Source organism: Panthera leo, chromosome B2, assembly GCF_018350215.1.
Source record: "Panthera leo isolate Ple1 chromosome B2, P.leo_Ple1_pat1.1, whole genome shotgun sequence".
Lineage (NCBI taxonomy): Eukaryota > Metazoa > Chordata > Mammalia > Carnivora > Felidae > Panthera > Panthera leo.
Window position 1 is genome coordinate 117,698,687 of NC_056683.1, and position 21,998 is coordinate 117,720,684.

Below are 21,998 nucleotides of genomic sequence, written 5' to 3' on the forward strand. Positions count from 1 at the left end.
GCCCCACAGCAACAGTCATTAAGGAAATACTAACTCCCCAAGCCTACTTATGAAGGTCCAATTAATCTATAATGCACCTGAAAGTACTTGAAAAATTAACGGCAAGTTTTAACAATGCTAAGGGAAACACACAACAAGGAATTGCAACAGCAACACATTTGCTCTTCAGGAGGAATAAGTCGGCCCCTTCCATTCACAGTAGAAAGCAGCCAGTGAAGAATCCCTATACGGCCACTCCTCCAGCAAGGGGCCAACCCAGAGACGGGGTACCTGACAAGAGGCTGGTGTAAGAACTCTGGGAGACAGCGCATGAAGTGCTACAGGAACTGGGCCTTGGCCCAATCTCCCGACTCCCCAGTCCACGAGGGCCCGGGCACCTTTCCATCCCTGTTGAAGAGCCCAGAAAGTAGTCTCCTGCTCCCCACTGCCAACGCCTGACCAACGTCCAGTATGAAGGCGTGCTAGACACTATGTCTCCCAGGGTCAGTCCAGAAAGCAACACAAGGCCTTGCAACTTATTACCCTGATTTTACTACTCAGAACAATGGGGAGGTGGCCAAGGGAAGTCTAAATATGCTTGCCTGTTTTCACTTACAATCGAAAGGCAAAGCCAAAAATCACACTCAAATGCTAATGCTAGTATTTTTGCATTTGTAAAAAAAAAAAAAAAAAAAAAAAAAAAAAATCAAGACAGTAGGAGGAAGGTTCCAGAACTTCTACCTTGCAATTCCTAAGTGTGTCTACTTGATTTTTTAGAGTTGTTACCCTCACAACCCTCTAAAAATTTTCAATTTTCTATTGCTGATTATGTGTTTTATGGTTGATCCATCACTGTCAAAGTTGCTGAAATCTCTCTCCATGTGACCTCAAAGCACATCAAAAGTCTTACAAGACTCAGCTCTTACAGATCTTAGCAATAACCCAGGCTCTGGTATTTCCCTAATCTAGTTCTCAGTCTGACAGTGAAGGGGCAGAGACCCAGTGTTGAACCAGAAGTTCACCCAAGATCTGAGCCATACTTTTCTCCACCAGCCCACAATGTTTAAGGTCTTTTCTAGGGAAGAGGGGAGCTGAATCCCAAACCTTCCCATGTATAATGCATTTCAAATTGAAGTCATTTTTATTACCATACTCCTACTGCTTGTTATAATGCACAAAGCAGTGTGTGAGTGTGTGTGTGTGTGTGTGTGTGTTCCATTCCTACTTAAAAAGCAAATCTCAATGACCCTGCCCTCCTCACCATCTCAGCTACCCATTCCCACGGTCATACCCCAAGCACTGGCTTTCAATTTTGTCCAAATGTGACCCAGAGTAAAATATTTCCTTCCCAGCCCAGTTTGCAAATACAATGTAAACACACCCAGTTTCAATGGAAACAAAGTTCTCAAATGACTATGCATGATCCATTCTGATCCAGACCTAAACTCAGGCCAATTGTGCTAAATCCAGACCCAACCCCTGGGTTCAGGGAGCCCTCTCTCTCTACCAGTGGATTTCCTCAACCACAAAAAAGGGCACCTCTTTCCTCCCACTCCCCCTCTTCCAAAGGGGAAGCTTTGTGCAGGGGCAGTATCATGGCCCTTGAAGCTGATCTGAGACACGATTATTACTAATTGAAAACTTTTCCCAAAAAGGGAAAACTCTTTAATTCACGTAAAAATTATGCACAGGTTAGGGGCGCCTGGGTGGTTAAGTCGGTTAAGCATCCAACTTCGGCTCAGGTCATGATCTCACAGTTCCTGGGTTCGAGCTCCGCATCGGGCTCTGTGCTGACAGCTAGGAGCCTGGAGCCTGCTTCGGATTCTTTGTTTCCCCCTGTGTCTGCCCCTCGCCTGCTCGTGCTCTGTCTCTGTCTCTCAATAATAAATAAACATTAAAAAGAAAAAACTTTAAAAAAAAATTCCACTCAGGTTAGATAAGACCCTGAGTCTCATGTTTATTCTTTTTCATATTCTAAATACCAGTCATAGCCTTCTAAAATGATTTCTTGAAAACTCCTGCCCTAGAAGCAGAATCCTATCATTATCTCGAATTCCTGCATCTTGACCTCTGATTATCTTCCATCTTTCTAGCTCAATCCTTCTTCTACCCCAACTCCAACAATTCTTTGACCTGAGCAGCCTGCCCCTGTCACTACCCAAGTCTTCATTACCCTCCTTCAACAGCTTGGCTCCCATGGGCCACCGTTATACCCTTGACCCCAGCTGCTCTCTCCACCATGTTCCCATGTTCCATATAACTCTGTCCTTACTTACTTGCACCGGTGCAGCAAAAGAAAAATAGCTTTGAGAACTTTTCTCAAATTCCCAGCCACATACTTTAACTGGACTCAGATATCTCCAGAGATCTTATGACAGTCCCCTCATCATTCTACACTCCCACGCTCCTGAACACAGATTTCACACCTGTGCAAAAAGCAAAAACAAAACAAAACTGCAGACTAAAACTATAGGACATTGGAAATTGGATTTTCCTATGGCTGCATCCATAATCCAACTACAGCTGTCTTCCAGTAAGGAAAACCTGGTACTGTTTAACAATCTCAAAGATATAAATAAAAGTTACTAGATTAAAAAACAAAAAAAAACACCTTTCCAGTATAAGGCTGACTTCTAGTATATTTAAGAGCACTGAACCATTAAAGAATAAAAGAAAAAGTGTGTTTATTCTCAAAGTGTTTTTGTTTTCTTTTCTTTTACAAAAATGTTTGCTAATATTCTCTTTAATTCTCTTACCAAAGTAGTCCATGTGCCGTCCCGCCTCTCTAATCACTGACAGGCATAACAGTTTATTGTCCAAATATAATTTGCTCAGCCATGCAAACACCTGTGCAATGAAGCATGTTCAATTTGCAAGGGACAAGTCCAATGGCATGATCACAGTGATAAGCACTGATGCCCTGCTAGTGGGCCTTCTGCTGAAAGAAAGCTTTTCCCATAATTATCCCTATTTTGGATCAAAATGTCTAATAAACGCTTTCATGTAATTCAACAGAAAAACAAAATACACACATTATAGAATTGCTATTTACTCTACCTCAGGCCACTAATGATGATACTAATGCAGTTGAAAGAAAAAAAAAAAAAAAAAAAAAAAAAGAGTAAAATGAGGCCCTTGAATAGAAGTAAAGCTAAGGAAGCAGATCTTCCCGAGGAGGCAATAAAAGGTCAAGCCCAGAATTTCATGTGTGAGATAGGAGTGCTGCCACGGGGAGATCACTGCAGGACTGCCCGGGTCATTTCCATCACTTTATTTATTTTTTTTTTTTTTAATTTTTTTTAACGTTTATTTATTTTTGAGACAGGGGGAGACAGAGCATGAACTGGGGAGGGTCAGAGAGAGGGAGACACAGAATCCGAAGCAGGCTCCAGGCTCTGAGCTGTCAGCACAGAGCCTGACGCGGGGCTCGAACTCATGGACCGCGAGATCATGCCCTGAGCCGAAGTCAGATGCTCAAACGACTGAGCCACCCAGGCGCCCCTATTTCCATCACTTTAAAGCACAGTTCTTCCTAGAGGGAGGGGAACACACATGACACAGTTGAGAAATCTAGACTGAAATCACATCGCCGCAAATAGGCAGGTTATATTCCAGAACGTGCAGAGCAAGAAGATAACCGAGCTCGAAGGAACCTCAGACACCACGTGGACCTGCAGAGCATGACGTGGGGCTTGATCTCACAAGCCAGGAGATATGACCTGAGCTGAAGTCAAGAGTTGGACCCTCACCCGACTAAGCCACCCAGGCACCCCTCTCATTTAGTTTGACTCCAAAGGTGTTGAGGGCACCTACGTGGCTCAACTGGTTGGGTGTCCAACCCTTGATTTCAGCTCAGGTCTTGATGTCAGGGTCATGATCTTGAGTGCTGCGTTGGGACTCCATGCTGAGTGTGGGGTCTACTTAAAAAAAAAAAAAAAAAAAAAAAAAAAAAAAAACAAATTGCTAACCTGTTTGCTTCTCCTCCTCCTCCACCATTCAGTCATTCAACACTTAGGGAAAGAGCAACAACTATGTACCCCTGCACTGTGCTAGGACGTCATAACCTAGAAAGGGGCGTAGGGAGGAAGACAACGATAACAAATTCACTCTAAGAGATACCTACATAAAGCAATCTGAAAAAAAATACATAAATAAAGAGCAGAGAATGGAGTGAGGTAGAACTGGAGTCATCTCTGAAGGATCAAGGGGGGCAAAGAGAGTTAGAGAATCCCAAGCACTTGCGACAGTATCAGGAGATCACCACAAGTTGCTCCTTTCAACTTTCAGCATTTACCACTCACAAGGGCATATTCTGGTCCTCAAGATAATTGTAAGAGGCACTCTAGGACCTTCATCACAGATCACAGTCAAAACTTTGGTGGGTATCCCTTTTAGGCTTTTGTTTCTCTCAGCCCCAAACCAAGGCAGTTCACGTATCATTGGTAACAGGCAGTAAATTAACCGTGACTAAGATAAGTGAAGATAATATTGTAAAGGTGTGATCGCAAAAAAAAAAAAAAAAAAAGGCATGATCTCTTCTAGGTCAGGATAGGGACGAAGAGGGGTAGGAAGCAGCTGAAAAGCACTCCAGCATAAGGTCAACTTTGTTATTTGGCTTAGGGCTGGGTGAGCAGACAGATGGAGGTCGTCTTCCTCCACCTCTAGAATAGAAAATGAAAACTTGCCCATTTACCATCAAGTTGTTTTGCTATGAAAAAAATCTCACAAAGACAAAAACGGTTTCTAATTAATTAGATTTGGTCTGTGCCCTCTGTTAGCTACATCAAGGTTTTCAACCTTCTGCAGGATGGACACTTAGGCCAGGTAATTTTTTTTTTTAATGTTTATTTATTTTTGAGAGAGCGAGAGAGAGCCAGAGCACAAGTGGGGGAGGGACTCAGAGAGAGGGAGACACAGAATCCGAAGCAGGCTCCAGGCTCCGAGCTGTCAGCGCAGAGCCTGACACGGGGCTGGAACCCACCAACCGCGAGATGACCTGAGCCGAAGTTGGACGCTTAACCGACTGAGCCACACAGGCGCCCCACCAGGTAATTCTTTGTTGTAAGGAGCTATCCTGTGTATAGCAAGATGTTTAGCAGCAAGCCTAGCTCAACACAATAGATGTCAGCAGCACACCCCCAAGTCAAGGCCATCACAAAGGTCTCCAGACATTGCTAAATGTCCCTCCGAGGACAAAAATCACCTACCCACCCCCACCCCAGTTGTAAACAACTACACTAGATTCTGAGCCAAATCAGGCTATTTGTTAAATATACAATAAAGAAGAAAGTGATACTGACAAACAGGGCAAAATATTAGGAAAAAGGGTAGGTCTTAACCAGCTGTTGTCTGTATCTCAATAAAAAGCTAGTAGAGGGGCACCTGGGTGGCTCAGTCGGTTAATAGTCCAACTTTTGATTTCGTCTCAGATCATGATCCCAGGGTCACAGGATTGAGCCCCATCTCGGCTCTGCACTTAAGATTCTCTTTTTCTCCTGCTGCTCCTCTCTCGCACTTGCTCTCTATCTCTAAAATAATTCTTTTTAAGAAAATTAAAAACTAAATAGAAAAAAAAGTTAAAAGCTAATAGATATCCCCAACAGAAGAGAAAGATCAAAACTCAGGCCAAAAATGTTCCAAGTCTGAAACATTTAAGCAACAATTAGTACAGGTGTGATGGAAGCTTCGCTTGAAAAAAAAGATAGTGAAAATATTAAAGCGAATCACACAAGTCTATGTTCATTCCACATATCCAAGCCCACTCGATGGTGTGGGGGGCGGGGAGGGATTTTAACAGACTTTAATTCTACAAAATGAGTATCTCAAATAGTACCAATTTTGAAATAATTAGGAACACAGACCAGACTCCAGACCGGACAGGCTCCAACCACTTTCTAGCTACGACACCCTAAGCTGTTTCTCTCATCCAGAGAGCTAAACGGCTTAACCAGTTTAAAGATATTAGCATAGTGCCCGATAAGCTGTAAGTACTACCAGTGTGGCAATTACCAGTAGTTTCATATACATATTTTATGAGCATATGTGTCACACTGCCCAAGTGAACTAAGAACACACACTTCTAAAAAAAAGTCAACTAAAAAAAACCCCCAAAACAAAAACACATTCCTGTAAAACTACACACACTACATGCCAAGATTTACCAGCACGTTTTTAAGGCAGGAGAAAAATGGATCACCATTCTAGCCCATGGTTGACAAAAAACATGCAAAGGTTGCCCCCCTTTTTTTAAGTACCACATTATGCACCACATGTGCTAACTCCGAGTATATTTCCCCAAGTTTTTATCCAAATTCACCAAAAAAGCAGCTTAAAGCACCCGAGTTTTGAGATTCACTATATAAATTTTCTACAAAGCCTAGCAATCAAGTAGGAAAGAAGAGCATTTTCTCACATGTACCCGGAGTCACTCTGAAGTTGCTGTTTTTGCCTCACAGAAGTTGTTTTCTAGCCACAAGCTACTACAAATTGTTCAGACCTTTTGGCAGCAACACAGGAAACTGCCCTTTTCACCCGTTCTCCCACAAAAATGTAGTCAATTTCGAGGCAGGCCCATCTCTCAAGGCTACTTGCTTTATGGGGCCAAATGCACACCATTTCCCGTTTAGCCAAACCAAAGGGCCCCGAATAGTTTGCATTTTTGTGAAGAAAACTGAACGCGAGTCACCGAAGACCTGCAGGCAAAGCTCTTGACGAAATGAGCTCATAAACCGTGCTCCACCACACTTGACACCGGCATCTGAAATTTATAGGGCGTTGGGCATCTCAGCTGTTGCTGTTTCATCCAAATCATCGAGGATGCAATAGGTAACACGTGAAGCCATTTCCTGCGCTTAATTGCCCTTGGCTTCCCACTATTCTCAACTTGCCATGTTTCAAAGAAGAAGCAGGCTAAAAAAGGTACATCTGCCTTTTGATTTAAAATAAAATAATAACCTCAAATCTTCCCTCCGAATCTGGGGTTTTTCCACCATCTTAAGGATCACATAAAGGTATGTAAGCAAGCCACACAGATGAAGTGGAAGCTCCTCTCAGCTTTTTATTAAGGCATACAAATCAATGTATAGTTTTCTCCTGCAAATATGGAAGCGGAGGTAAGGGCAGGAGGTGGGAAATGACTCAACAGCTGTCACATTTAGCTTGTAAAAGTAAAGCAGCAATTGTCTTCTGAATGCAAAATTAAAGAAGAATCTTTGAAAGCCAGGATTCCTTTTATCCCATTTGGCCTAAAATTTCACAGACAGGACATTTATTAAAACAACAACAACAACAACAAATAATGGCAAGAAGCATCTGTAGTTACTCACAAAATAAAGCTGGATACCACCCTGCTCTGGGAGAGTCAAATGCCAAAATTCAGTCTAATGAGCTAAACTCCTAATTCACAGACTGAAAAAGAAAATCAGCCCAGGATTTTCCAGGGAACATTTACTGCCTCCAAAACTGATTGTAACCTCAAACAAGTTCCAACATGACACAAAGGCCACCTCTCCAAAAAGGTACAATATCAGAAACTATCCCAAAAAACCACAGAGACAAAAATGATAAGCAAAGGAAACTGGATTCAATTATACACACCCACTACTTTGATTTAATAAAAGATAATCAAAAGAATATCTTTCAGAGTCCAACATTAACATTAATTTAAAAAATGTTCAAGTTCAGGGGCACCTGGGTGGCTCAGTTGGTTAAGCGTCCAACTCTGGCTCAGGTCATGATCTCACGGTTCATGAGTTCAAGCCCCGTGTCCAGTTCTGTGCTGACAGCTCAGAGCCTGGAGCCTGTTTCAGGTTCTGTGTCTCCCTCTCCCTCTGCCCCTCCCCTGCTCGGCTCACGCTCTCGCTCGCACGCTCTCTCTCGCAAAAATAAACATTAAAAGAATTAAAAAAAATAAAATACGTTCAAATTCAGAACTGCTTTTCAAAGACACACTGGATTCTTCTAGCAAAATAAATCCTATAGATTATACAGAGGAAAAAATCTGGAAGGCAAACCAAGGAATACAAATTAAAAATTCAAAGGAAATTTCTTACATGTCTAGTAGGTAAGAGACCTGGCTTGCCTGTATCTAAGTACAAAAAGGCACATCTTGTTATGTGAGGTAATCTTCCCAATTTAAATAGATTAACTGCACACGGAGCGAGTGCTAATTGCAAACATGCTTTCGTTCGCTCCTTGCTTGCATTAACTTATACCAAACCATCTTTCATCTCCATAAGCAAAACAGGATATCAAAGAGATTTCACATGATTGTTTATCAGCTTATCAGCATCTTCAAAGTACACATAATTGTTGGTATTTATGAGAAAGTATCTTTGGAAGGAGCAGGAAGAAACAGCCTCCTTGTATAATATTTACCGTGTGGGTATGAGTAGTGTTGTGTGCTGCGTAACACCAGCATGAAACAGCCTGGAAGACAGGCACCAGAGGAACCAAAAAAAGCCTCTCCTGAGTTAACTGTCCACATCTTCACACGACTTACTTTCGAGTAAGTAAACAGCAACAAAAGAACAGCTGCCCCAAGGTTATCCAGAGGTCTGGCATGAGAAGTCAAAGCACTCAAGTTCAAACACATGAGTTTTCTGGCCCATGTTAGAAAAAAAAAAAAAAAAAAATCAGCCTGGGAAAATTTCCTTCAGATTTGAGCTAAATAGGCAACTAAGGAATCTCTTTACTACTGTTACATTCTGAAATTTCTCACACATTAGAAAACCCACCTTAAAATAGAATCAGACTTTTCCAAATGGCAAAAGAAATGGGAAATGTACAATCAGGCACTGATTTCTGTCAGTTCTCATCTCACCCTCAGTCAAGCAGTATTTATTGTGCAGTTATTATATTAAAAAAAAAAGCACTCAGCTGACAGAGTTAGAAAGAGCACACAAGACAGAGACGTATTTATTATCAAATAGGTTATGTTTGCATCTGTATTTACACACAATAAATGTGTTAAGAGTGTTTTGTTTGTCAGTTTTTGGTTTCGAAGCATCTCTGTGTGGTTTACTTTAAAGAGGGCCCTTCATGTGTCTAAACGAAAACCTTGACACATTTGGCTTCAATAAAGCCAGTAGTTTCTTGAAGATGGCTTCCAGCTATGAATCATCCATATCCGTGCGCTGGAAAGGGTGAAAAGGACAGTTTTCTGAGTTGCTGCCAATGGGCTGAACAATTCGCAGTAGCTTGTGCTGGAGAACAACTTCTCTAAGAAGAAAACTGTTAACTTCCAAGCTGTCTTAGCATAGTTATGTGAAATAATGAGATTCTTCTGTACTTTTATTTTCTGTTACATCTTTTCCAGTAAGATCCTTCTCCTTCCCTGGAATTTCAGAATCAGGCCTTTAAATAATCTTGCTAGTGAAAAGAATGTTTGAAAATAATGTTTATTAAGAGTTTAACGGAAAACCAATTTCAGCACACATCTAACTTTGGAGTATTAAAATCCTTCGTAGTCTTCTCTATCCACAATATGGTACTAGTTTTGTTCAGATCGTCACTTCTGGAAAGTTCTTCATACACCCACACCCACAACCCAGCACCATCACCATCACCACCATCAGACTGCTTGTTCACTCTGGAGAATATCAAAATGAACAAGACAAGGTCACAGACCTTAATAAACCAATCTAGTAATGGACAGAAAGAGAAAAGTCAGAATTATGAGGCAGAGGTGGGGTGGTGATCAGAAAATGTTTGTTGTAAATTCATTGGATGAATCTTGTGCATAATAAGGTTTAAGAACTGCATTCACTCCCCTCCACCCCCATCCCTGCAAATCAAAAAAGGCAATAAATAACTAAGTCATCTACTCAAAAAACAAACAAAAAAGACTCACCATTGGATCACTCACATTACCACTACAACTGTACTGTGTATCACTGTATAAATCAAATATACCTATACATTAAAATGTTGGGAAAAAAACCATAAAACTACTATTAAAAGAACTAGAAATCAGAAAGTCTAATTACTGCCACTTAATTTAAATAAGAATAAAACTCCTGCATGCCGATTACCTCAGAAAGTAATTAGAATAATTAAATGAAAATATGCATGAGTAGGTGCTTTAAAAACTTAATATTATACCACTGCTCAAGGAAGAGCTCTGGTTTTAACGTTTATTTTTAAGAGACAGAGAGAGACAGAGAGAGACAGAGCATGAGTAGGGGAGGAGCAGAGAGAGAGGGAGACACAGCATCTGAAGCAGGCTCCAGGCTCTGAGCTGTCAGCTCACGGCCCAATGCAGGGCTTGAACCCACAAATCATGAGATCATGACCTGAGCCAAAGCCAGATGCTTAATCAACTGAGCTACTCAGGCGCCCCTGGTTTTAATATCCCCAGTAAATAAGACTCTGTCAGGAATAAAACGGGCAATGAACTAACATTGGCTGGATTTTAAAAATCAATTTTTAGGCTCCCGGAAAACTCACTCATGAGTAGAAATGTTTGCCAAGGTGCACATCTCCCTCAGTGGCTATAGGTGATGACATTGTTTTGCATAGCTACAATATTGCTTTCATATTTTATATAAATATTATCCCTACACTCATAGTCTTCTGCATTTTTAGTTCAAGATAAAGTTTTTTCAAATTTATCTAGGCTCATATACATAACTCTATATAGTTCATATATGTATGTTTTTAACTCCTATGCAGTACTCCATCATAAAATAAACTTTCTTTTTCCCAATTGAAGAATAGAGTGTTTCCACTATTTTGCTATTAAAATATCTCAACGACCACAGCTTCCACGTCTCCCTAGAAAGGTACAGGAGTCTCTAGAGTACACACATATTTGGTGGAATGCTGGCTAGTGAGGGATGGTCGATTTTACCTGATATTGCCAAAAGGTTCTCCAAGATAACTGCACCAATTTATATTCTCACCAAAAGTGAATAAAAACAACTTCTCTACATCTTCCTCAACACTTGATACTTTTAGATTCATATTCTGATGGTTATGGATCACATTTCCTAACTATTAATGAGATTCATATGCTTAATGGCCATTTGTGTTTCCAGCTCTGTGAACTGCCTACAATTATCCTCAATTTTTCTATTAGGTTGTCTTTCTTATTGATTTATAGGAGTTGTTCATATAACCTAGATTTTAATTCTTGTAGGATACAGGCTATTGCCAGTAATCCTACCTGAAAACCCACCTACAATGGCTAGAATAGACCAAAGTAATTTTTCCCACGTAAGTATGGAAGTAGGTGATCTGTAACTGATGTAGCTAGTCAAGAATATCATGACAGAACTTCCTGCCCTGCCATCTTGAACATGTAGCTTCAACTTATTGGTTGCAACAAAGCTACTGCAGCTCTAAACATGATACCCACATCCAGGCAGGGGGCAAAACAGGAAAAATAAAGACCAGACCCCATATTCAGAGAGCAAAGCTCTTCCGGAAATTCTTAGCTTACCTCTCATTGCCCGCCACTGATGACCTCTGAAGGACATCAAAGGAGACAGCCATTTATTTAAATGGACACAAAATTAAGGTTGTGTTAGTAAAGAAAGGAAGGCAACTAACAATGTCTTACAAACATGTATTACGTATTCCACCAATCTGAGCCTTGTCTTTCCAAAGTAATATATTTTCTTGGATGGAAGTTTATTTTAATAGAGTCAAAATTTCTCAATCTTTTTCTTTATAATTTGCATTTTCTGTGTTCCCTATTCCCCAACAATGCTCATATTTTCACCTAAAAATGTTAAAGACTGGCTTTATGCCTTTAACTGTATAATGCATCAATAATGAATGTTTGTGTATGGTATGAAGCAGGAAATGAAATTTCACTCCCCCCCGCCCCATATGGACAATCAATAGATGTACAGACCTTGCTTCTTTAATATAGTTCACCTTTCCCTACTGATTTAGACCACCACTTCTATAATCTAACAAGTTTTCTTATTTTGGTTTATATCAAGTTTCTGTGCTTATATTGGTTTATATCAGGATCACTGGCTTAATTATCTATCCTTGCCACAGCAGTTTTAATAACTTTGATATGTGTGGTAGGGCAAGTCTTCCCAACTTGTTCTTCTTCAAATTATTTTCGCTATTCTTGAACACATGTTCATTTGCATATGAATTTTAGATAAAATCTATTAAAGGAATCGGAAATGGTGTATGATTCCGGCATTCATTTTTTTTTAAGTTTATTTATTTATGTTGAGAGAGAGTGAGCACATGCAAGCAGGGGAGGGGCAGAGAGAAAGAGAGAGAGAGAGAGAGAGAGAGACAGAGACAGAGAGAGACAGAATACCAAGCAGGCCCCGCACTGTCAGTACGTAGCTGGATGCGGCTCAAACTCACTAACTGTGAGATCATGACCTAAGCTGAAATCAAGAGCCAGATACCCAACTGACTGAGCCACCCAGGAGCCCCTATTTCAGCATTCTCAAAATGCTACTGGGTCCTACTATATATTTATGAGCAACATTAGCCTGTAACTTTCTTTTCTTTTTTTCCCCACTATTCTGATCAGTATTTATTATCACGATTATGTTGGCCTTCAACTTTTTTTTTTAAATGTTCACTTATTTTTGAGGACAGGGGAGGGAAGACAGAGAGGGAGAGAGAATCTGAAGCAGGCTCCACACAGTCAAAACAGATCCCAATGTGGGGTTCAAACCCACGAACCATGAGATCATGACCAGAGCTGAAGTCGGACGCTCAACCAATTGAGCCACCCGGGCACCCGGCCTTCAACTTTTAAAAAGAATGCTTTAATACTACATTCTGGAAAAGTAAGAAAATTTTTGTTACGTGGTGGTATGAAAATACTTACCTATAGTTGAGGCCCAGTAACTCATATTTTAAAATCTTTTTTATGATTATTAACTTCAAAGATTTTCTATGTCTTCTGGAGGAAAACATTTATATTTTCCTGGGAACGTTTCTATTTTATTGGTTAATTTCTAAATTATTACAGAGGTATATCTTTACAATGTCTTCTAGTCTAAGAGTATAAAAGTTTTCTCTCATTCTTTTTTCAGTAGCTAAAATAGCTAAAGGTTTTTCTGTACCGAGTGACTTCCCTATCCTTCCTCCCCACAACACACCATTAGCTCTTAGATTTCATTTATATTTTTTTCTCTTCCAATTTTTGTTCACGTCATTGACTCTCTCTTCCTTATTTACTGGGGCTTATTCTTGGTTCTCTTTCTATTTTCTTAAATATAATGTTCATTTCCTTTTTTTTTTTTATTTAATATGACAGTAATTTAAAACTATGAATGTCAGGTATGAATGTCAGCCAGCACCTGGCTGGCTCAGTCGGTACAGCATGATCTTGAGTCGTGAGTTTGAGCCCCACACGTTGAGGGTAGAGTTCACTTTTAAAAAATAAATAAAATAAAGTTATGAATGTCTGATTACAGCTCCTGCAGCCTCTCTCAAGTTTTGCTATGTAGTGTTCTCCTTGCTACTATGTTCTAAAATAATCTATAATTCCAGCTTCTATATTCTCCTTGACCCAAAGTGGTTTCCTCTCCCTTTCTATTACTTACCCACATTCCAAGATGCTACCAACACTGGAGTTAACCATAATTGAATGAAATGACAGTAAAAAGACCAGTGAATTGGTTTTTTATGCTGTATGTTTGGTGAGAGATGCCAATCAGCAATTCAGGCTCTAAGTCAGATAGCCCATCACTGATGTTTACAGTTGAAGTTCCTCAGTTTACTGATGGGATTTCCCACAACCCTCAGCTCTTCACTCACTGTGCTGCTCATGCTCTGGGAACCGTTCTGAAGCTCACTCTTGTTCCCTTTCTCATCACTTCACGTGGTTTATAGTGAGTATTGGAATCCTGCCACAGCAACTCACCCAGAAGAGTACCATTTCAGCAAGGATCATCTCAAGATTAGAGGACTTCTATGTAATATGCTGGTGGTTCTATCTGTTAGAAACTATGGCAAACGGGGTGCCTGGGTGGCTCAGTCGGTTAAACATCCAACTTCGGCTCGGGTCATGATCTCACAGTCCATGAGTTCGTGCCCCACATCGGGCTCTGTGCTCACAGCTCGGAGCCTGGAGCCTGCTTCAAATTCTGTGTCTCCCTCTCTCTCTGCCGCTCCCCTGCTCACGCTCTCACTCTCTCAAAAATATACAAACATTAAAAAAAAAAAAGAAAGAAAGAAAGAAAGAAACTATAGCAAACAAGAATTACTGAAAAATATTTTAAAACCCTACATAGACTCGAAGAACCGCATTCCAATGCCCCCTTGAGCAAAACCCTGACCAAAAACACCAAATTTTTCTGATACAAAACGGAAAAATTAATTAGAAAAGTAAGGAAGGTATACACCCAACTACATGGCAACATTGTTTTCTAAAAAAGAAAAAACAAGCCAAACCTCAGGAAACAGGGAATCCTCTCTAAAAAGAAAAAGGAAAAGTAATGGTAACAAAAATAGTAAGATCATCAGCTAATACTTCCTAAACACTTCCCATGCACGAGGCATTCTTCTAACAGTTCTTGCTGATACTAATTTAATCCTCACAAAAACACTATGAAATAGGCATTATTCTTGTTCTCATTTCATGGATGATGAAAGTAAGGCACACAACTGCTAAGTGACAAATCCCGGCATTGTGGCTCCAGGAGTGATCCTCATCACTACACGATGCACCACCTAAATGCTCCATGCTTTTTACTGTCTCCTATAGATAATTCTCCATCTGCTTTATATTCAAATCTCCATGGTCTCTCATCAAAGGGAACAATCTCTTAATTGCTTTATTTATCTTCATAAATTGCTAACATGCTTGCGTTCAAAGCCTGGCTCAACCACTTAGCTGCCGCGCAAGTGATTTAATCTCCTTTCCTCAGTTTCCTCATCTTCAAAATAAAAATCACTGATAGCACCAATCTCGTAACTGAGTGTGTGCTTTAAATAAATTGAAACGTTCTAGTTATATTACAGTACCTGTACAGGTGAGCAATCTGTGTTAGCTGCCATTATAGGAACAGTGTAATCACTGTTATCAGCCCTTGTTCCTAGGGGGTATTTTCTTCCAGTTATAAATAATATAATATAGAAGCCTTTTAAAAATCTGTTAAAAATTGGATCTTGTAAAACCAACCTCTTGTGGATATCACAGATATTAAGTAATCAAATATGGCTATGGATAAAATTCTTGTGACATCATATCAGATTTGATTCTAGAACATGATTCCCATGAAAACAGGAATTACTGTCTGTTTTGTAAGTCATTCTATTCCCATTACCTACAAACGTTTGGCAAGGACACATATTTGCTGAAATTTATAAATGAGTTGAAAAGGGATTAATCTCAAACAAGTTAGAAGGAAATGAAAATGTTACATCCTAGAAAACTATGCTATAGATAAAAATTTTTATACAGTTTCCTAAAATGAAAGAATGACAAAAGCAATCCTTCCACATTAATAAATGATATACTGCTATTTTAATACTATATGTAATTACCTGAAAGATTTTATAATTTTACCTACTACTGCCCTAAATGTTTACACAATCACAATGACCCAAAAATCATTTGAAGGATGTAAACAAATTTACTATGTATTTCTTTTCCTGTTGTCTTTCATTTTCCCTCTAAAATTAGTTCCACCTAATCTCTAGTGAGCCCAAGTTTTCAGTGGTTACAAATACAAACTTCCCTTTCCTGAAAAGAACTCTATGTCTACAGGAGTATTTAACTTCCTTTTCATATCAAATAAATAAACCTTTATAAAAACAAATATTGGAGAAAGCTGCCAGTTTGTAAGTGGCAGTCAGCCATTATTATTTAACTCATTCAGGATCTATTTATTGAACCCTCCCTATGACTCAGGCATTGGGCTAAACTGAGGAAAAAGGAGGAAGGTAGGACGTGGCCCTCATTCTCGAAGCACTCCCAGTCACCGTTAGAGATGCAAACACATAATTACAAAGCAATCCGAGAGGTCTACAACATAGGCAGAATCACTGAGGAAGGGGAGACACCCTGAGGAAGGGGGGAGAGCAGTGCCAGGAAACTTCACTAGGATGCCCACTTTTCCAATTCAGTTTGGAAGGTCGGTAGAAGTTTGACAGGTGAGGACAAGGAAAAACAGGCACAGGGAATAACAGATACAGGAGCCCAAGCCACAGAACAATATGGTGTCATGAGGAAAATGAGTAATCTGTAATTTGGTATCATTGGAGTGTAGGGTTTATGGTTGAGATTACTGGGAAATGAGAAAGCAGAGCAGCAGGAAGGAGGGGTGTGCATTAACAAAGGTCTCACAGCCAGGCCAAGGAAGAGGCTAAGGCACTACTAAACGTCCCCTGCTCACGAGGTTCCCATTTCTATCATAGAATGACATGTGACAGATGGTAATAAGTAGCACCCCGAGTCAAAGCACTCATGGCAACTATGAGAGCTACTCACTAGCACAGGACAATTTCTCTCTGAACAATCAAGATCCCCAATGAGAATGAGCAGTCTCTGAGGGCAGGGACCACCGTGTCTTATTTATACCCCGAAAGGCTCCAGCTACCATTCTTTTATTAGCAGATGTCAAGTGCCTAGTAAGCACTAGAAATTACACTGAGCACTGGATACTCATGGCTCTATATACTGTCTCATCCCAACCAATCTCAGGGCCTCTCTGAGGAAGTGGTATACCTGAGGAAAAGCGAAGAGCCAGTCTGTAGGATTTTCAGTTCCCATCCTCTACTTATATTCTCGGCTGATGTTTTAACAATAACAAACCTCTTCCTTAACACACCTCTATTTGGATTCAAAGCCATCCTTCTTCTGATCCCTAGTCCACTTCCCCTCTACTCCTCCTTCTCTCTGGGTATCATTCCAAAACAGTCCAGCCCATTTCCATCCCCACTGGAGGCCTCATTCTATCTACTCTGCTTACTTCGAATTTTTGTTTTTGTTTTTTAAGCCATATGCTTTTTTTTTTTTTAAGTTTATTTTATTTTGAGAGAGACAGAGAGAATGTGAGTGGGGAGGGAGGGAGCAGACAGGGAGAAGGAGAGAAAAAATCCCAAGCAGGCTCTGTGCTGTCAGGGCAGAGCCCAAAGTGGGGCTCAATTTCTCTCAAAATCAAGAGTCAATGCTTAACCAACTGAGCCACTCAGGCGCCGCAAGCCATATGCTTTTTTATTGCTTTTCTATAAATTATCTAATTGAGAGGCAATGCCACTGTAGTAGTTAGGAGTGTAAGCTCAGTCCTAACTCCGCCTTTGGTAAGTATGCTATCTTGGGTGCCACTCTCAGCCTACTTCCTCTCCTATATGCTAGGGATAGGGGTATCTAATTCCTAATTTGTTTTGAAGATTAAATGAGATCGTGCATACAAAAGTATTTAGGGTAATACCACAATGTTAGCTATTCTATTATTAATCATTAAACCAACATCCTAAGTAACTTAAAGCATGAATTATTTCACTTTTTTAAACAGACTTGTTCAAGACCAGCCAGCCATTAATCTTAATACAGACTGTCCAAATGTACATTTTTGCCCTTAATCAATCACCAAAGTCACAGTATCAAATACCTGGCCTGTATTTATCTCCACTTGGATCAATCATCTCCCCACAACACCAACTTTCCCTTGGGCTTTTGCTTCCAAGTTGCCTCTAACTCCTTCTTCTCCTTCACCCACATTTGTCCTAACTAGAATCTATCACCTGTTCTTTGCAAAGGTTGGTAGATTCATTCCTTTGTCTTTATTTCCACAGTAGTCCCTTAAGGTATAGAAATACTATACAAGCAGAGTGCCTGGGTGGCTCCGTCGGTTAAGCATCCGACTCTTGATTTCGGCTCAGGTCATGATCTCACGGTTTGTGAGTTCAAGCCCCGCATCAGGCTCCACACTGACAGTGGGATTCTCTCTGTCTCTCTGCCCCTCCCTTGCTCATGCTCTCTCTCTCTCTCTCTCTCTCTCTCTCACTCTCAAAATAAATAAATAAAATTAAAAAAAAAAAAAAAGAAAGAAATACTGTACAAGCAGCAAAGCAAGCTGAAAACCAGAAAGTCACTGTGAGTAGAAGCCAAACCCCTGAGCTGCCCTCCTGGTTTTCCTCCCTGCTAGCAATCTCGGTCTATTTCAAACTCTATGCCGTTCATAAGGGCAAAAGGAAACCTAAATACAAGATTATCCTCTAATAACATCAAAAAATCATTACAAAGTGCATCAAAGCAATGCTGTGCAAAATCACCTAAAAGATACCAAATGGCCCTGGGTCACTAAGACTTGAGGCATGAGGACTGAAATTAGTAAAATGACTTAAGAAAAGTTTGTCAATTTTGAGAGTGGCCAGCAATGAGGAGACATTCAGAGGGAGAGCGTATGTGGTCAGGCTGACCCACATACTAGTCCCTTCAAGAAGAGCCTTGTTGTGAGGACGCATGAGGGCAGGGACTGGGTCCATTTTGTTGATGCTGTATGAACACACAAAGCACCAAGCCCAGCTACAGGCACATAACCGATTCATAACATAGCAGAGAGTTACCCACCAACCTTCTCTGAAGCATTATAACCAACCTTCGAGTTCTGAACCCACCCTCACAACTCACTTCCTGACAATGAGCCAGGTGGCCAACAAGCAAGACGAGACAGGATGATGTGAATATTCCTCTTGCCCACTATATTTCCCACTGTAGGTTAATAAATTGCACTCTACCCATTTGGACTCACCCATGTCTTTTAAAGGTTCATTATTCATTTGTCTATGAGAGTTGGGTTTGATTTTTGGTTTTCTTGCTTGGTGGGGGAGAAGGAAGGGCAATATTTGGCTCCCCCAAGCCCCATTAGTCGCAGGATACTGACGTGACAAATCGAATCTGTGTCTGTAAGGCAGACAGGTTCAAACTCTGGGCTCAAGTGAATCAAACAACATAAATGTCATACTGTGAGGAAGCCAAAGTGTGTCACTAACTTGTCTCTCCTGGGGTACAATGCCAATTGAGGCCTCTCTCCCACATCATCCTGCACATCTCTGCCAAATCCTATCCACCTTTTAAAATGTTATTTTCATTTTGCCATCACTTACCAGCTACAATGGCTCCCTTGTCATCTCTTTCAAATCGGATTTCAACTCCTCCAGTTTGTCGGGAAGGCCCTCTGCCTGGTCCTCTAAGCCAGTCTGCAGTCAAGTCTTGGCACTGATGGCCGTATCCCCTTCATTTAGCTGTCCCCACCCCCTTTTCCAATCTAATTCATCAATTCTTCCAAACTTCGTCCCTTACTATAAACTCTTCCAGGTACCTCAATAATACACATCACTGGTCTTAAAATTACTCTGTCATTGTTTTACCTACTTAGCTCATTGTCTAACATTATAAAAGCTCAAATACAAGAATTCTTACCACTTTTCTATCCCTCATTCCAAGTACATACTGGGTATGGGGCTAAACAAAGTACAGGAAAAATACATGTTTTCCCAATAAATGGAAAGCACCCGATGAAAACCAAATAGTAAAAAGTTCAACTTCTAGTCTGTAAACAGCGTTGGGTTTGAAATTCTCTTCTTTCTGCAAGGCAGCACCATTAGATGTAACTGATTCCTTTAATCTGAAGTGTACTTAATCAAAACAGCAAGGCCTATAATCTAGACTCCCATCCAAGTAGGTATTTTAATACAGCAAAAGCTGACAATAAAGCAAATACGCTTCCTTTCCACAGGGAAGAGTGTTTCCAGGCCCCAACATAACTGCTACAACTCCCCCTGGGACATAGCAGATTGAGTCACGGCAGGCTGTAGCCTAGCAAGTCAAACAATTATTACCCATTACCTCACAAACCTGCAGAGACGCAAGTGTTTGCCAAAAAGATACAGGGCCAGTGGTGAACACAGCCAATGATTAATAGTGGCTCCATGAGCCAAACGTCACAGCAACGGGACTGGCATCGCTCCGAAGAGTTCATAATGACATTACATCAGAAAAAATGAAATGCTTATGTGATTTAAGTTCTCGTCCCAATGTTTATCGCAAGATAACACTTCCCTAAAGGAGAGCAGCTTGTTCATCTTTTTTAAATAAATGGATAAGCTCTGGAGACCTTTCATCCTTATTCAATTTTCATACCATATAGTGATCAACCCTTTCTGCATTGCACCAGGAAAACATGTAAAAAAAAAAAAAAAAAACTGTGATGACTTTTCATTACAATAGTTTACAAAGCTGTGTGCATGTAATTTCCTGGGTAAATATGTGTTTAAAGCCAGCACTGCCTTAAGATGGTTCCCCAACTGGGATACCTTCAGTTTATTAAGCCCCTGCCCCCCATTTGACAAAAATGTACTGAGTTCCTATGCTAGGAATTAGAGATTTAATGATGAACATGAGTTCGATTTCCCCCACAAAATTAAAAAAGAATTCTTGGGGTGCCTGGGCGGCTCAGTTGGTTAAGCAACTGTTAATTTCGGTTCAGGTCATGATCTCACAGTTTGTGGGACCGAGGCCCATGTCAGGGTCTGTGCTGACATCATGCAGCCTGCTTGGGATTCTTTCTCTCTCTCTGTCTCTCTCTCTCTCTCTCTCACTCCCCCCCCCTTTTCCGCCCCTCCCCTGCTCACATGCACACGTATTCTCTCTCTCTCAAAAATAAATAAATAAGCTTTAAAAAATTCTCTAGAAAGTATCTATTCATGTTTCCAAGAGTCTTGCAATATTCAAAGGTCAATTCAAATTTCTGCTGATATCCAATTTTAAATAGTTCATCCCAAACTGCCAGGACTTGAAATATTTCCAAGGAAAGCAAAGTGAAAATTCTGTACCATAACTTCTATCATAAGTGCCTAAGCAAAATTCAAACATCAACCATGTAGCATGCTGATTTGCTTACTACAAAAATAATTTCAAAAGATCTGACAAAAAAATGGTAACAGATAACAGAAAACCAGTTTGCCAATATGTTTTTATAAATTAGATATTGGAGTTTAAAAGTTAACACAATTCAGGAAGATTTGTCCTTCATTACTGCTTTGAACAAAGAGATGATAGCAAATCACAACTACTAATTACCAACTACTCTAGAACATTGGAATTACCGACACCTTCAAAGAATTAATATCTGTTTTACTATTTCCACAGAGGGGAAAAATAATTTTTTGGCCCCTTGGAAAAGTATAAGCCAAAGGAGTCCTCTGCCACATGGCCAAAGTGGTTTTCTGCTCTGTGTACAAAACTAATTTCCCCTTCGGAGACTACCTAGTCTTGTGCTACTTGTCAATAACGGACTGGGTCATCCCTCATTACGACGATTTTGCTCTCCGGAAAATACAGCAATGAAATAAAAATATCCCATTATCTGATGCTCAGTACATACTAGCCTATACAAAAAGTTGACTCTAACGGATTTATTATTTTAAAAGGGAAAAGGTTAACTATAAACATATGATGAAACTGTTAAATTTGATACGGTACTTTGAACACTAAGACGCTAAGCTAAAGTACATGTCTCTCACTGATATAGCCCTCAGACAACAGTTTTTATGTCTCCATAATCAGAAGAAAAGGTTATGTAGTACCTAAATCATACACTAGATAATCTAAATCATGCACCAAATTATACCAGTTTCGTGGAACATTATCCAGAGTACATTACCTACTACAGGTATACAAAAAATTACACATATATTTTTCTCTTCATTATTACTCCCCAAACATACTTAATCAAGTGACTGAAATTTTATAAATAATTATTTGAAGCAATGTTTCTCACCCCCAAATAATCTGAATTTGTCATATCTTTATTCCTTGTGTTCCCAATTCTCCACATGTCCTATGAAAGTCTTGCTGCATTTGTGAGTGGCCAAATTACTCTGGGTACCCCCATAAAGAATACTCAACTCAGCTGGAGTGCTACAAAGTGAAAAAGGAGCTACTCTTCAGGTAGCATGATTCTCTCTCATGTTTTGATCAGTTGTTTTTATCTAAGAACAAACATTTCATCCTTTCCTTCCCATCAGTATAACTCATTAGTGATAACACTGGAGAAAGAATACCAAAGGGAAAAAGAAAA

At 40.1% G+C, this 21,998-nt stretch overlaps 1 protein-coding gene and 1 pseudogene across 19 annotated transcripts in view; one reads left to right on the plus strand and one right to left on the minus strand.

Annotated features, from left to right (window-relative positions):
* Nucleotides 1-21,998, minus strand: part of EPB41L2 (erythrocyte membrane protein band 4.1 like 2) — a 219,757-nt gene that overhangs the window by 166,685 nt on the left and 31,074 nt on the right. The window contains exon 1 of one of the 19 annotated variants that reach the window (XM_042939814.1): nt 14,935-15,025. The exons of the other annotated variants lie outside the window; for them this stretch is intronic. The gene's annotated coding sequence lies outside the window, so the exon portion shown is untranslated. Of the gene's footprint in view, nt 1-14,934; nt 15,026-21,998 lie in introns of those variants that run through there. 19 annotated transcript variants of the gene reach the window in all.
* Nucleotides 1,553-1,673, plus strand: LOC122220900 (annotated as a pseudogene).